The following is a 13,358-nucleotide window of genomic DNA, read 5'->3' as shown; positions in this document are numbered from 1 at the left end:
GACGCCACACACTAGAATGAAATGCCAAAAAAAGTCTTTGACCAGCGTATGAGGTATTAGTCGTTATTTTTACCTAATATACTCTCCGTGCAAAGTTGAATAGCATAATTTACGTTCATGATTTGACAACTAGTACAGAAAGTTAATAATGCAAATGGGTATAAGTTCGTGTGCAAAAGCAACTCACTGTTTTCAAGATACACGTCTGGTTTTAGATATTACACGCCTACCCAGAACCACAGATTAAAAGAACTCTACGTTTCTCCCTATAGAATCTTTGCGCTCCTCCCTATAGATTCTTTCCTTTCTCCCAGATCGACTTACCTTAGGAGTAACATCATTTGGAGGCTAATATTACAGTAGATGATAGTATTTAAGACCTTTATAACTTAGAAATACAAAGTTAGTGTGTACAGGAGGAAAGTGTATTTTTTAATTGGAGAAAGAAGAGTTCAGGAATATAATTTATGGAGTAAAGTACAATAGAAATAACGAGCAATTGGAGAATAAAATACAATCATAGTTGCAATCCTCTTACTAACAAGCTAGTACCAAAAAGTACCACATATCAAAACAATATGAATAGTCTATACAAGGGCAGCAAGACATCTTGGTCAAAGTGATCCTCGAAGTATAAGTAGAATAAGAGACAAAAAAACAACCAGCTGTTGGTCACATATCAAGTGAAAAATGTCCAACCTAGTTCTCAAATAGCTATAGCATAGCTGAAGTAGAACATTTATAAAGTGTCTCAAAGAGTTACAACAAATGAGAAGCAAAACCATTCCTAACGTTCACCCACTACAAAGAAGACCTAAATACATAATTAAAGGGGTGAACTAACTAAATAGTCACTAACATGAACTGGATTATGAGTATTAACCTCTTGCATTGCAGAACTAGTCAGTCAACCATTGATGTTGAATGTAAGTCATGACTCGAAGAAATTGTCATGTGTAGCTCCGTTGGATCTTAGAGAAATCTCCTTGTGAGAAGAAATTTGTATCATTATTAGCAAGAGGAATTGAATCCATAGTTTCACTTGCATTGTCAAAATTTACATTGGCTAAAGAGAAAGTGTTCAATTAATTCATAATATGTCATGGTCATGCTACTCATGAAGCACTTGGGTTAGGGTCTCGTAAGATGTGAGATTAAGTGAGCCATACTAGTTGTAGTCATTGTAAAAAAAGATTAGGGTAGTTAGTCCATCAATAGAAACTTTGGAACAAATTAGAAAGACTTCGAAAAAATAGTTGAATACATGGTAAGAATCCCGAACAACCAAAGGAGAGAAATTATGGTATGTGGAGAGACAACTGGTCTTTTCAAGAGGGTTTGTTTTTAGGATGAAAACCCTCAACAATCTACAGTCATGTTAAGAGATTATTGATAGTATCTGACAGACTAGGATAGGTTCCATTCTAGGAATTGTAAAAAGGAGTGCAATCTTGACCATGTAAAGATAAAAAATAGAAAAAACCATCAAAATCTTAATTGAGGTAGGATACAGGGTGTTTGAGAACATAACTAAACATTTGAATTTTCAAATGTGTTTGAAGGTTATCTATCTATATGTTTGGGAGGTAATATTAAACTATTTGGAGGCTCATAGAAGAGTAAATTTTCAAGGCAATTTTAATTGGAAGAGGATGAGTAGAATGGAGGAGAGAGCAAGCCAAAGTTTTCTATAATAATGAAAACATAAAAAAACAAGTTTAATAAACTTGGGTTTAGAGAAAAATTGGGAAAGATGGGGGAGGGTGAAAGAACGTAAGGTAATTGTCGATGTGGAGATTGTTGTGTAGGGTCTTCTAAGATAAGATTTAGAATTGAGCACCAACCTTGGAATTTTAGATTTTTGGGTTGACACTATCCCATTTGGATTAGCTAAAATTGTAGGTCTAGAGAGAGTTTTAGGCAAGGGTAGATTGAAAAATATATGGGAGGAGTTGCCAACAGATCATTTTAGGGGGGGAATAATAGAGGTTGTGAGAGCTTGATCATTGTTAATATTTGCAAAAATTCCTATGACTGTGGATGGAAAGAAGATTATAAAGACTAGTAGGGACGAGTTGTTGAATACAAATATTCTTATGTTTTCTGTATTAATAAGAGGAAGGGTACCCAACCCATTACAAAGAAAGGTTGAAAATAGCTATAATAAAAATAATAAACTAACAATAGCTAGTCACAAAAAAATAACTAGTACTTAAAGTAGTTAGGAAGCACCAAAGAGACAACTAATGTTGTCCAAATATTAGCATCATATATCAATTAAAAAAACATAAGAAACCAAAATAACTTCAAACACAAGATCAATAGATCCAAGAACATAACAAGTAACCCTAGTAAAGGGCCTTCCAATCATCGATGATTTGATCTAGTATATCTTTCAATTCCCAACCTCTAATAGAAAACCCTTTCTTCTTGGTCTTCTTAGAAACCTTAGTCATCCCCTTCTTTATCTTTTTTTTTTTCCTTTTTTTTCCCATATTGCTGCCTACAATCACAATAGCCAATTACCATTTTCCTCATAGGGGTACTGGTAACCATGACAATTTTACTCATGGTCTATTAGAAGGAATCCAAATTCTCTTGTAAGCCAACCCATTTTTCATTGCAAGAAGAACATTAAAAAATATTTGGGACCCTTCAATACCTTCAACTCTAGCATAAAGGTCTTCAAGTTGTGTCATCACATTGTGTAATTTATCATCCTTAACATCATAATTTTTATTGCTATCTTCATTCGCATACTCTTCACTTGCATCTTCCTCATAGCCTTTGATATTATTCAACCCTCCATAGCCTCCCTAAAATCAACACAGACAATAGTAGGTGGAAAGAGAGATAGATTACTCTAGGATAAAATCCATAGCCTCCACCAGATAATCTTCATCCTCCTTGCTCAAGGGGAAGAGCCCTTTGAGTCCTCATCCTAACTAATGTTGGGAGAGATAGAGGTTGGAGGTTTTGTTGACTGCATAAATTTTTTCTAACCTTGTAGACCTCATTTATCAAAAGGAGACAACAATTCAATCCTTCATAGTCTCATTGTCAAATATATCAACCAGATTAGGTGGGTGGGGTTCCATTTAATTTCATTTTTTTCATATTGGAAAAATTTTTCTTCACATCCTAAGAAACTTTCTTCATTTTTTAAGTGTAGACTTTCTCTCCTTTGTTTTGGAGAGAGGGGTATATTCTTAGTGCTTGATTCATCAATAGAATAGTGGTTAAACACAATACATTTAACAAATTTTTCCTTGCTAGGAGCAAGGGAAGAGGAAGAGAAACCAGACTTAGGCTTTTTAGCAATACAATAACAAAGTATATATTCATAGAAAGAAATACATTTTTTTCTATTTTCCTTTAGGGAAGGGTTAGGATTAACCTGGGACACATCTTCCAGAATAAGGGCTTATAGATTAACATCTAGGAAGACACTTAGGTCAAAGTTATAAAGAGCCAACATTCAACCTTTATGAATGGGAAGGTATACATTTTTTATATATTTTTCCATAGATGAGAATAGAAAAATGAGAAAATAATCAAATTATTATTATGCAAATGATTGAGCAAAGCGAAATAGTATCCATACATGGTTGCAAAATGACCTTCCATGGTAAAATATTTGATAAGGTGGTAGCTTACCATACCCTACAGAGTTGAGAGGTCGTTGCAAATACAACCATTTTTATCTTGAATAAGCTATTCACCCTCCTCAAGAAAGGAGTCAATATGGTCCTAGTATGCATTATTTCTAAGTCTAGAGAATATTTTACCCTTACAAATTATCCCTATGACCTATACAATGAGCTCTTTTGTGACCACCATCTTCACACTACTAACATGAACAACCCTCAGCTTCTAGTTACTGGAAAATTGGCCCAATAGATTATCATACAACCTTTCATAGCTTTGAATAAAAAATTCAGGCCACCTTTCTCAAATATCTCCCAAATAATCACATTATTCATCAAATAAATGTAAGAAGTCAGTTCCACTCATAACCTCTAACCCCCCATATTCACAAACTTTTATTTATTAACATTTTTTCATAGTAGAACTTTTTTCTTTTAGCAGAGAGAAATTAAATTGATATTTAGAAAGATTCAATAATTTTATTTTAATGTCTACCATTAAGGGATGGATCTTTAATTTGACATGCATAAGAGAGAGAATTATATTAAATTGGAGGAATAATATTAAAGAGAAATCTTGACTTTTATCTTCGGGATTAAAATTTTCATTATTGCGATGTGAGCTCCCATACCTTAAACTCGTGAAACCAATAATCGACTTGGATATATTAGTGCAACATTGTAAATTGTATCCCTATATAATTTTCATCCTCACTTGGGCCTCACTTTGGTGTTCTATCCTTTTGTGATTTTACCATATTTTATTCTCTTCACATTGGCTTCAAATTGAAATATACAGCTAGCATCAAGTCTATGGTGTTGAACCTGAGGTAGGACTAAGAGCGGGAGGTGAATCAGTCCAAAACAAAAATTAAATGCAACACAAAAACTGTTGGAAGTTTTGTGAGATTGTTGAAATAATGCTGCAAATATGTGCTTAAGAGATATTTGAGAGATTTGTTGTCATTGATGTCAACATATTTCTTTGTCTATGACAGTGATGCCATGAAGTTCAGTGAGTTAGATTGTTCAGTATGGTGAAGATCAGAGTTTGTGAATTAAATGTGATGTCATGGAAATGCAGACAAGGCAGCAACAAAGTTCAATGTTAATAAGTTAGTTTCAACCATAAAAACAAAACAAAGAACTAAAAACCATTCCAAACATATCAAAAGAGATTTCAAAAAGCATGAAAGAAGTTTAACAAAATAAAAGAAAGGAGAAGAGCCTCCCTAAGATGCTTCCATGATGCCTTTCGATGCTTCTCCCTTGTTTCTCCCCTCTCCAAGTCCCAAATGAGTGTAGCTCTCAGCTTTTAGCACTAGCCATGGATGCCATATGGAGATTCAAGATGGTTGAATATGATAAGAAAATGCTATGCAAGTGTAGATAGTGATGCTATGAAAAAGCTCTATGTTAATACCAGTATAACAACAATACTCTAATGCTTCTCTTTTGCTTGAGGAGAAGGGTTCTATTTATAGAAGAAATGGGGAAATGAAGGGTTAAGATTGAGTAATCTTAACAAGGGTTAGGATTGAAAGATATTCAATCCATGTGAGACTTTCAACCCAATCCCATGTTGACAAGTGTCACCATGAAGAGGCTTAAGAGGAGAGATAAGGAGCATTAAATGCTTGAGGGGACATGATGGTTACCCTAGTCAAAGAAATAAATGCTTTGAAGAGACACATGGGTTACATGAGGGTTAAGTTAGGGGTCAAAGTCCTTAACCATGGGTGCAAGTGGAATTAACCACTAATGGTCATGTAAGAACCATAAGTGTTTTGGAAGACTCTAGAGGTTTATTTGTTGAACACACAAATCATTAATTGTTTTTCAAAGACTTTGGAGTCTTTGAGAAGTGACTCCAATTTGCTTAGGAATGTGACAATATTTAGGGGATGGATTAGGTTAATTAGGAAAGGTTTAGAAGAATCTAGAAGGGGTTTAAGCGTGCAAGTGGATTTTGTAGGAAAATGCAAGTGGGAGGAATTTTGGTATTTTCAATTAAAATAAAATCATTTATTTCAATTAAATGGTGTAATTTGCATTTGGATAAATATTTAAATAAATATTAATTTATTTAAATGAGAAAAAGGAAGATAAAACATTAAATGCTTGGAGACTTTAAGGGAAACCATCAAAGGTTTGAGAAGACTCTAGAAGGAAGCCATCAAGTTTGAAGACTTTAAAGCCATTAAGTTTTGAAGACTTTAAAGCCATTAAGTTTTGAAGACTTTAAGGGAAACCATTAAAGGTTTGAGAAGACTCTAGAAGGAAGCCATTAAGTTTGAAGACTTTAAGGGAAACCATTAAAGGTTTCAAGTGGGTGAGGATAAATAGGATTTTAAATAAATAATTTATTTAAAATAGTTGTGCAACTTGCATTTGTAGAAAAATGCAAGTGGGTGGAGGATAAAGGTGATTTAAATAAATGATTTATTTAAAATAGTTGTGCAACTTGCATTTGTAGGAAAATGCAAGTGGGTAGAGGATAAAGGTGATTTAAATAAATGTTAATTTATTTAAATGTGAGAGGTGGGATTTTGGGGGAATTTAAATAAATATTAATTTATTTAAATGTGAGAGAAAATTTAATTAAATAAATATGATTTATTTATTTAATTAATGGTCTGAATTTGGTTAAGTGAATTAAATCAAATAAATTGAATAATTTATTTAATTAATAGGAGAAGAGGGTTAAGATGAATTAATTAAATATATTAATTTAATTAATTATTGATTGATGGTTAAATAATCAAATAAATACTAAATATTCATTTTAATTAAGTGGACAGATTTATGTGATTACAAAATGGTTTTTAGAGAGATGTCTGTAGATAATTGAGTTCAATTGTCAGAGGTCCGCATGAAGATTTGATGGAGTTATGGGTATCTGTGTTATGGCTGGTTTTTTAGTTGTTTAGTGATGATAGTGTTCAATATTTTGATCTACATTGCTCTGTATTGTAATATATTGTTCTGCGGATTTGGAAGTATGTTTGGGATGTTTGTGTGTATCCTCAATTCAAGTGGTTCATGGTTTGGAGGTCCAAAAGTGATTTTTCAAGGTTGATAGTCATTGCAGTTAGTGTTCCTGAAGTTCGCTATGAAGATGTTGGTGATTCTAGTAATCTGTGGTGGTATGGATGTGTCTATGGTGATTCATGATGCTTGTGGATATTTCTATATCGTGTTCCTTCTATGTTGGTGCTCCGCATTGATCTTTGAGCTCGTAATTGATGTTTTTCTTTGGTATATTAGTGTTCTTCATGTTCTTGGCTGACTGAATGCTTGTAGCATGTTGCAGATGTCCGAGGCATAATTCTTGGAGGTTTTTTGTGTTCAAAATAATGATTTGGGTCCATTCTATGTCTTAGCCAACATTGTTTTGGTCCACATGTGATAATTTGTATCCGATCAATAATTATATCATTGTAATTGTTTTATGTGTGTTGAGTCGACCTTGTTGATCTTTCCAAGATTGATTTTAGTATAAATAAATGTACTAATCTTGTGTGAGGAATGTGAAGAGTATATGAGTGTGTGTATGTGAGCGAATAATGTATTAATATTTTGGAAGCAGAGAAGAAGAGTGGAGAAGAAAATGGAAGTTGTTATGCACCTGCTTAACAAGAACTATAACCAGACATTAAGGATGCTATTTCTCAGTTCATGATTTTCGGAAGTAATCCATGATTGTTTGTAAGGTAGTGAGCCTTCCCTATATTGTAGACCTTTTTTTATTTTGAGCAGTGAGCTCTAGGTAGTGTTCCTGAATGCATGTGCGTTCCCCATTGCAATACTTCTAATCGAGCATATCTATTTTGTGGGATCATCCCCACCATGGTTTTTCACTTAACCGAGTTTTCACGTCAAAAATATTGGTGCTATGTGTTTTCATGTGTGTTGATGATTTATGATTTCATATTTTTAATTATCAGATCTGAGATTAAGGTTAAGTTGTGTAATTTTTTGAGACAATTGATTCACCCCCCCTCTCAATTGTCTGCCCTATTTTAGAGTTATTTCATCAATTAGTATTAGAGTAGGTTCCTCCGAAGACGCTTGACCACTTAGGGTGATTCAGGATGAAAACATAAAAGAAGGATATTCTGATATTTGATGGCACTAACTACTCTCTTTGGAAGAATCACATGGAGTGTCAGTTGAGATGCATTGGTGAATCTTACTAGACAATTACCAAAGATAAATTGTATACTATTCTTGAAAATAGACCTTCAACTCCAGATTAGATAAAGGAAGTTGAATACAATATTAGGGCTAAGGAACCATTGTTGAGTTCTCTAACTGATTCTGAGATGAAAAATGTTATGGAACTGAAGACTACTCATGAGATCTAGAAGAAGTTGGAAAACTTGTATGAAGGTAATAGTTATGTGAAGATTGCCTAGTTGCAGAGCCTTAAGGGTAAATATGAGATGTTGAAGATGAGAGAAGATGATAATATCACTTTCTTAATGCAGAAAGTGAATGAACTTGTGTGTAATATTAGATGTGCTGGTAGAACATTGGAAGAATCAGAGATTGTTGCTAAAGTGCTCTGATCCTTACCTACATCATACAAACACAAAGTTTTTTCTATTGAGGATATCTAGACTGTGACTAATGTGACTAGGGACATTTTGATTGGTAAGGTTTCAAAATTCAAATTGAGTGAGTTTGGTGACTCTATTCCTAAGACAAAATCTATATTCAAGGCCAATATTTTTGAAAAGGGTAAGCAAAGATATGGTCTGAGAGAAATTTCTTCAAGGACGATATCCAGATATGAGAAGGATATGAAGGAAATTGAAGAAGAAGAGAGAGACCTTGAGGAGATTAAAGCCCTTATTGCCAAGATATTACCCAAAGGAGTTGGTAAGTATGAAGTAAAATTGCCTCTTAAATGTTTTTCTTGCAATAAAATAAGTCATTTTGCCTCAAGGTGTCCGGAAAAAGTTCCTAAGACAAGACCTAACAAACCTAGATTTCAAAAGAGATGTTATTATGTTGCCGATGAAGGTGTGACAAATGATGAATTTGATAAAGGTGGTTCAATTGATAATGAATGGGTGTTTATTGCTATCAAGGAAGATGATTCAAAGCCTACTAACTCTCCTAGTTGCATGAATGTGGAAAGTGCTCTAGCCACACAAGTTGAAGAGAAAGATGAATGGGTAATTAACAGAGGATGCTCTCACCATATTACAGGTGATAAGAATATTTTTGTGGGTTTGGAAAAGTATGAAGGTGGTGTTGTAAGGTTTGGGGATGATAAAGTTGGTATAATCTGTGGTATAGGTTCCATTTCTCTTGATGATAAGCACAATATTGATGATGTATTGTATGTAGAAGGTCTAAAACATAATATTTTAAATGTTGGATAGATGGTTGACAAGGGATATGATCTTCAATTCAATAATGGAAAGTGTAGAATCTTGGGTAGTTCCAGAATTGAGATTGCATCAAGTACCAAGACAAAAAGTAATATCTTTCACATAAACGCTACTGGTAAATTTTGTTTGATTGCTCAGATTGATGAAAGTTTTTTGTGACATAAAAGGATGTGTCATGTTAATTTTTATAATATTATCAAGATAAGTTCTACTTAGGTAGTAAGAGATCTTCCTAAGTTGATGAAACCTACTAACCCTATATGTAAGAAATGTAAGTTAGGAAAACAAACCAAAATTACTTTCAACAGTAAGAAGCATTGATCAAATGGATTTTTGGATCTTGTGCATACTAATTTATGTGGTCCCTCTAGAGTCAAAATTTTGCAGGGAGATAGATATTTCATTTTGTTGATTAATGACTATTCTAGGATGATGTGGGTTACTTTCTTGAGGGAGAAGTCTGAAGCTCTAGATAAGTTCTTCAAAGCTATGGTTGAGATAGAAACGGGTTTAAAGCTAAAGTGTCTGAGATCTGACAGAGGTGGTGAATTCACTTCTAGTGAGTTCAATGCATTTTGTGAAGAGCACAGGGTAAAGAGACAATTGTTTGCTCCTAAAACTCCTTAACATAGTGGAGTTGTGGAGAGGAAGAATAGAACCATCCAATAACCTGCTAGAACCATGATGTTGGATGGAAATGTTCTACATGTCTACTGGAGAGAAGCTATGAGTACTATTGTTTACACTCTTAACTGGGTGCATATCAGAGGTGATACCGATAAGACTCCTTATGAACTATGGTTTGGTCATGTGCTCCTACTATTAAATATTTTAGAATTTTAGGAAGTAAATGTTATATTAAGAGGGATGAATATCTAGGGAAGTTTGATGCTAGATGTGATGAAGGAATATTTTTTGGTTATTCTAGCAAAAGAAAGGCCTATTGGTGCTACAATAAGAGATTGAGAAAGATAGTTGAGAGTGCAAATGTCAAGGTTGATGAAGAAAAGGAAAGACAACCGAGATCCTTTGGATATGATTCAGATGATCAGAATGACAACTCAGATAAAGGGAAGCAAGCTTAAACTTATAACTAAGTGCAGATCATTCTGGAAGAAAGAACAAGTATAGTTTTTGAAGAAATAGCACAAGAAGCTAAAGTTCAAGAAAATCCTAAAACTCCCAGGTATGTAAGGTTGAATCATTCTTAAAATCAGATCATAGGAGATGGAAATAAAGGTGTTCAAACAAGAAGAAGAGTTGTTGAAGATCAAGTTGAGTATTATTTGATTTTAAATATTGAGGATGTGAATGAAGCATGTAAAGATGAACATTGGGTAAAAGAAATTGAAGAAGAATTGATACACATTGAAAATAATAATTCATGGAATATTGTTCCTAGACCTAAGGACAAAAATGTAATTGGAACCAAACGAGTCTTTTGAAACAAATTGATTGAGCAAGGTGAATTTATTAGAAACAAAGCCAAACTTGTTTGGAAAGGATATTCACAAATAGAAGGAATTGATTTTGAAGAGACTTTTGCCCATGTGGAAAGCATTGATGTTGTAAGATTCTTTGTTTCTTATGCTACTTACAAGGATTTAAAAGTCTATCAGATGGATGTCAAGTCAACATTCCTGAATGTGGAATTGGGAGAAGAGGTGTACATTGAGCAACTGGATGGATTTCAATTGACTAGTCAAGGAGATATGGTTTGCCAATTGAAGAAATCCTTGTACATGGATTGAAGCAAGCCCCACGAGTATGGTATGCCAATTTGGATAAGTATTTGTTGAAGCTAGGATTCAACAAAGTTATTGCTGATAGTAATATGCACTTCAAGATTGATCATGATAACATTCTAATTATTGAAGTTTTTGTTGATGATATTATTTTTGAAGGGAATGGTAGTTTGTGCAAAAATTTTGCTGATGAGATCCAAAATGAGTTTGAGATGTCTATGATTGGATAGATGAAATTATTTTTGGGTTTGCAAATTACTTAGTTAGATAAAGGCTTTTTTGTATCTCAGTCCAAGTATGTGAAAGAGCTATTCATATACCAAAATCAACTATTCCTTTCAAATATTTGAAGATTCTTTTGAGAAATACAACATGAGATTCTTTAGGATCAACTTGAAATCTAGCAACAAGACAAATGACATTTAGGATATCAAGTTTGGTCTGAGTCAAATAGATAAATTCACAATCATATATTTGTATCTAGTCTGACCCTCCGTCCATAATATTTTCATGAAGCCTTTGCCTAAGGATACTTTTGATTATCTTAGAGGGAAGTTTGGGGTGATTGCCCCTCTTGATCAAAATTAAGATGCATTGATTTGCATAAGTCTGGTGCATTTCATGATCATATCTTGTGATATGGATTGATGGTTGGTGCCTGCTACTCAGAGGGAGTACTCAGTTTTGCAAGTTAGATGTTCAGATTCACTTTTGTGAGTTAATCTTGTGGTTTGTTTGCAAATATGTGTCTTCGCCAATAATGTCAAAGGGGGAGAGTCGAATGAAAAACTATGAAGAGTTTAGGGGGAGGAAGTCATGTGAATGGTTGATTCTTTTTCTTTGTCATTAATTGTTTTTCACATCATATGTTGCCATCAATGCCAAAGGGGGAGATTGTTGGAATTTTTGTGAGATTTTTTGAATAATGTTGTAAATATGTGCTTAAGAGATATTTGAGAGATCTGTTATCATTGACATCAACATATTTCTCTATTTGTGATAGTCTTGCAATTAAGTTCAGTGAGTTTGTTTATTCAATATGGTGAAGATCAGAGTTTACAAATTAAAGGGTTTTAGATGGATGTATGTAGATGATTTAGTTTAATTTTTAGAAGTTCGCATGAAGCTTTGATTGAGTTATGGGTATTTGTGTTGAGGCCAGTTTTTAAGTTGTTCAGTGATGACAATGTTCACTATTTTGATCTACATTGCTCTGCATTGTAATATTTGTTGGCATTCTACACTCTTATGAGAATAGTTGATGTTGTCATTGATGGCAACCAACTGTCAAACATCTGTCAACCCATCAGTAGTTACCAGCATTGGCAATAAACTTCTACATACACCGACAGACACTTCACCGATAGTGACAATAATCCATTTCGGCACTCAAGCCGACATAGAATAAACTTTGTTTATTGTTTTATATTTTAATTATCTTTTGTAAAAGCCGACATGGCATATTGTAAAAGACTCATATATATGTATGAGATCTTATAGGTCATTTTCTAAGTAAGAGAGAAAGAGGAGATGATAAAAGGATACATGATATTTTGATATAGCTGACAACGAAGGTTTTGGTAATAGACTGAGCTTAAACCGGTACTAAACCTGGCATAGTTGATGTTGATCTGAAGCAGTTCATTGTATTGGATTTTGATAATCCATTTTGTAAGTTAGTGAGACTTATGTTTTGTGATTGAGCAGTGATCTCTAGGCTACTAGCCTTCCTGCATGTGTAGGCCCCTCATTGTAAGTAATATTTATTCATTGGCTAGTGAGTGAATATTGTGGGTCACAAATCCCACCGAGGTTTTTCCCACACCGGGTTTCCTCGTTAAATATCTTGTGTTATGGTGTGTTCTCTATGTTGTTTCTATTATTCTTATTTGTTGCATTAATTCTTATTTACCGGTACACTATTTTGGGATACAAAGTTCTTAATAAGTTTAAATATTCTGCTAACTGGTCAGACATTGATTCACCCCCCCCCCCCTCTCAGTGTCTTTTAGTGTCTTTGGGACTATCATTAATTCTAACAAACTGAGGCAACTTTGAAGGACAACAATAGGTTTATGCAGAGTTTGAATTTGGTTTTGGCAGATATTTGTCAGATTGTAACCAACTAGTTATAGACTTTGAGGTGAATTTTTGCACTCATTTGACTATTTTTGAAAACCTTTCTCATTGATGTCAAAGGGGGAGTAGTGGAGAGAAAAATACTTCTTGAGAGGAGATCATTTGCTTAGGGGGAGCACATCTTTTTGGAAACTTTTTGGACTTCAATTTTTGGAACATTTTTCGGATTTTTCTCATGAGTGTTACCATCAATGCCAAATGGGGAGATTGTTGGCATTCTACACTCTTATGGGAATAGTTGATGTTGTCATTGATGGCAAACAACTGGCAACCAACTAACAACCAACTGGCAACCAGCTGGCAACCCACCAGCAGTTACCAGCACCGACAATAGACTTCTACATACACCAGCAGACACTTCACCGACAACGGTAATAATGCATACTGACACTCAAGCCAACATGGAATAAACTTTGTTTATTGTT

This window comes from Cryptomeria japonica, chromosome 3 (assembly GCF_030272615.1).
Source record: "Cryptomeria japonica chromosome 3, Sugi_1.0, whole genome shotgun sequence".
Classification (NCBI taxonomy): Eukaryota; Viridiplantae; Streptophyta; class Pinopsida; order Cupressales; family Cupressaceae; genus Cryptomeria; species Cryptomeria japonica.
This window is presented reverse-complemented; position numbering follows the sequence as displayed.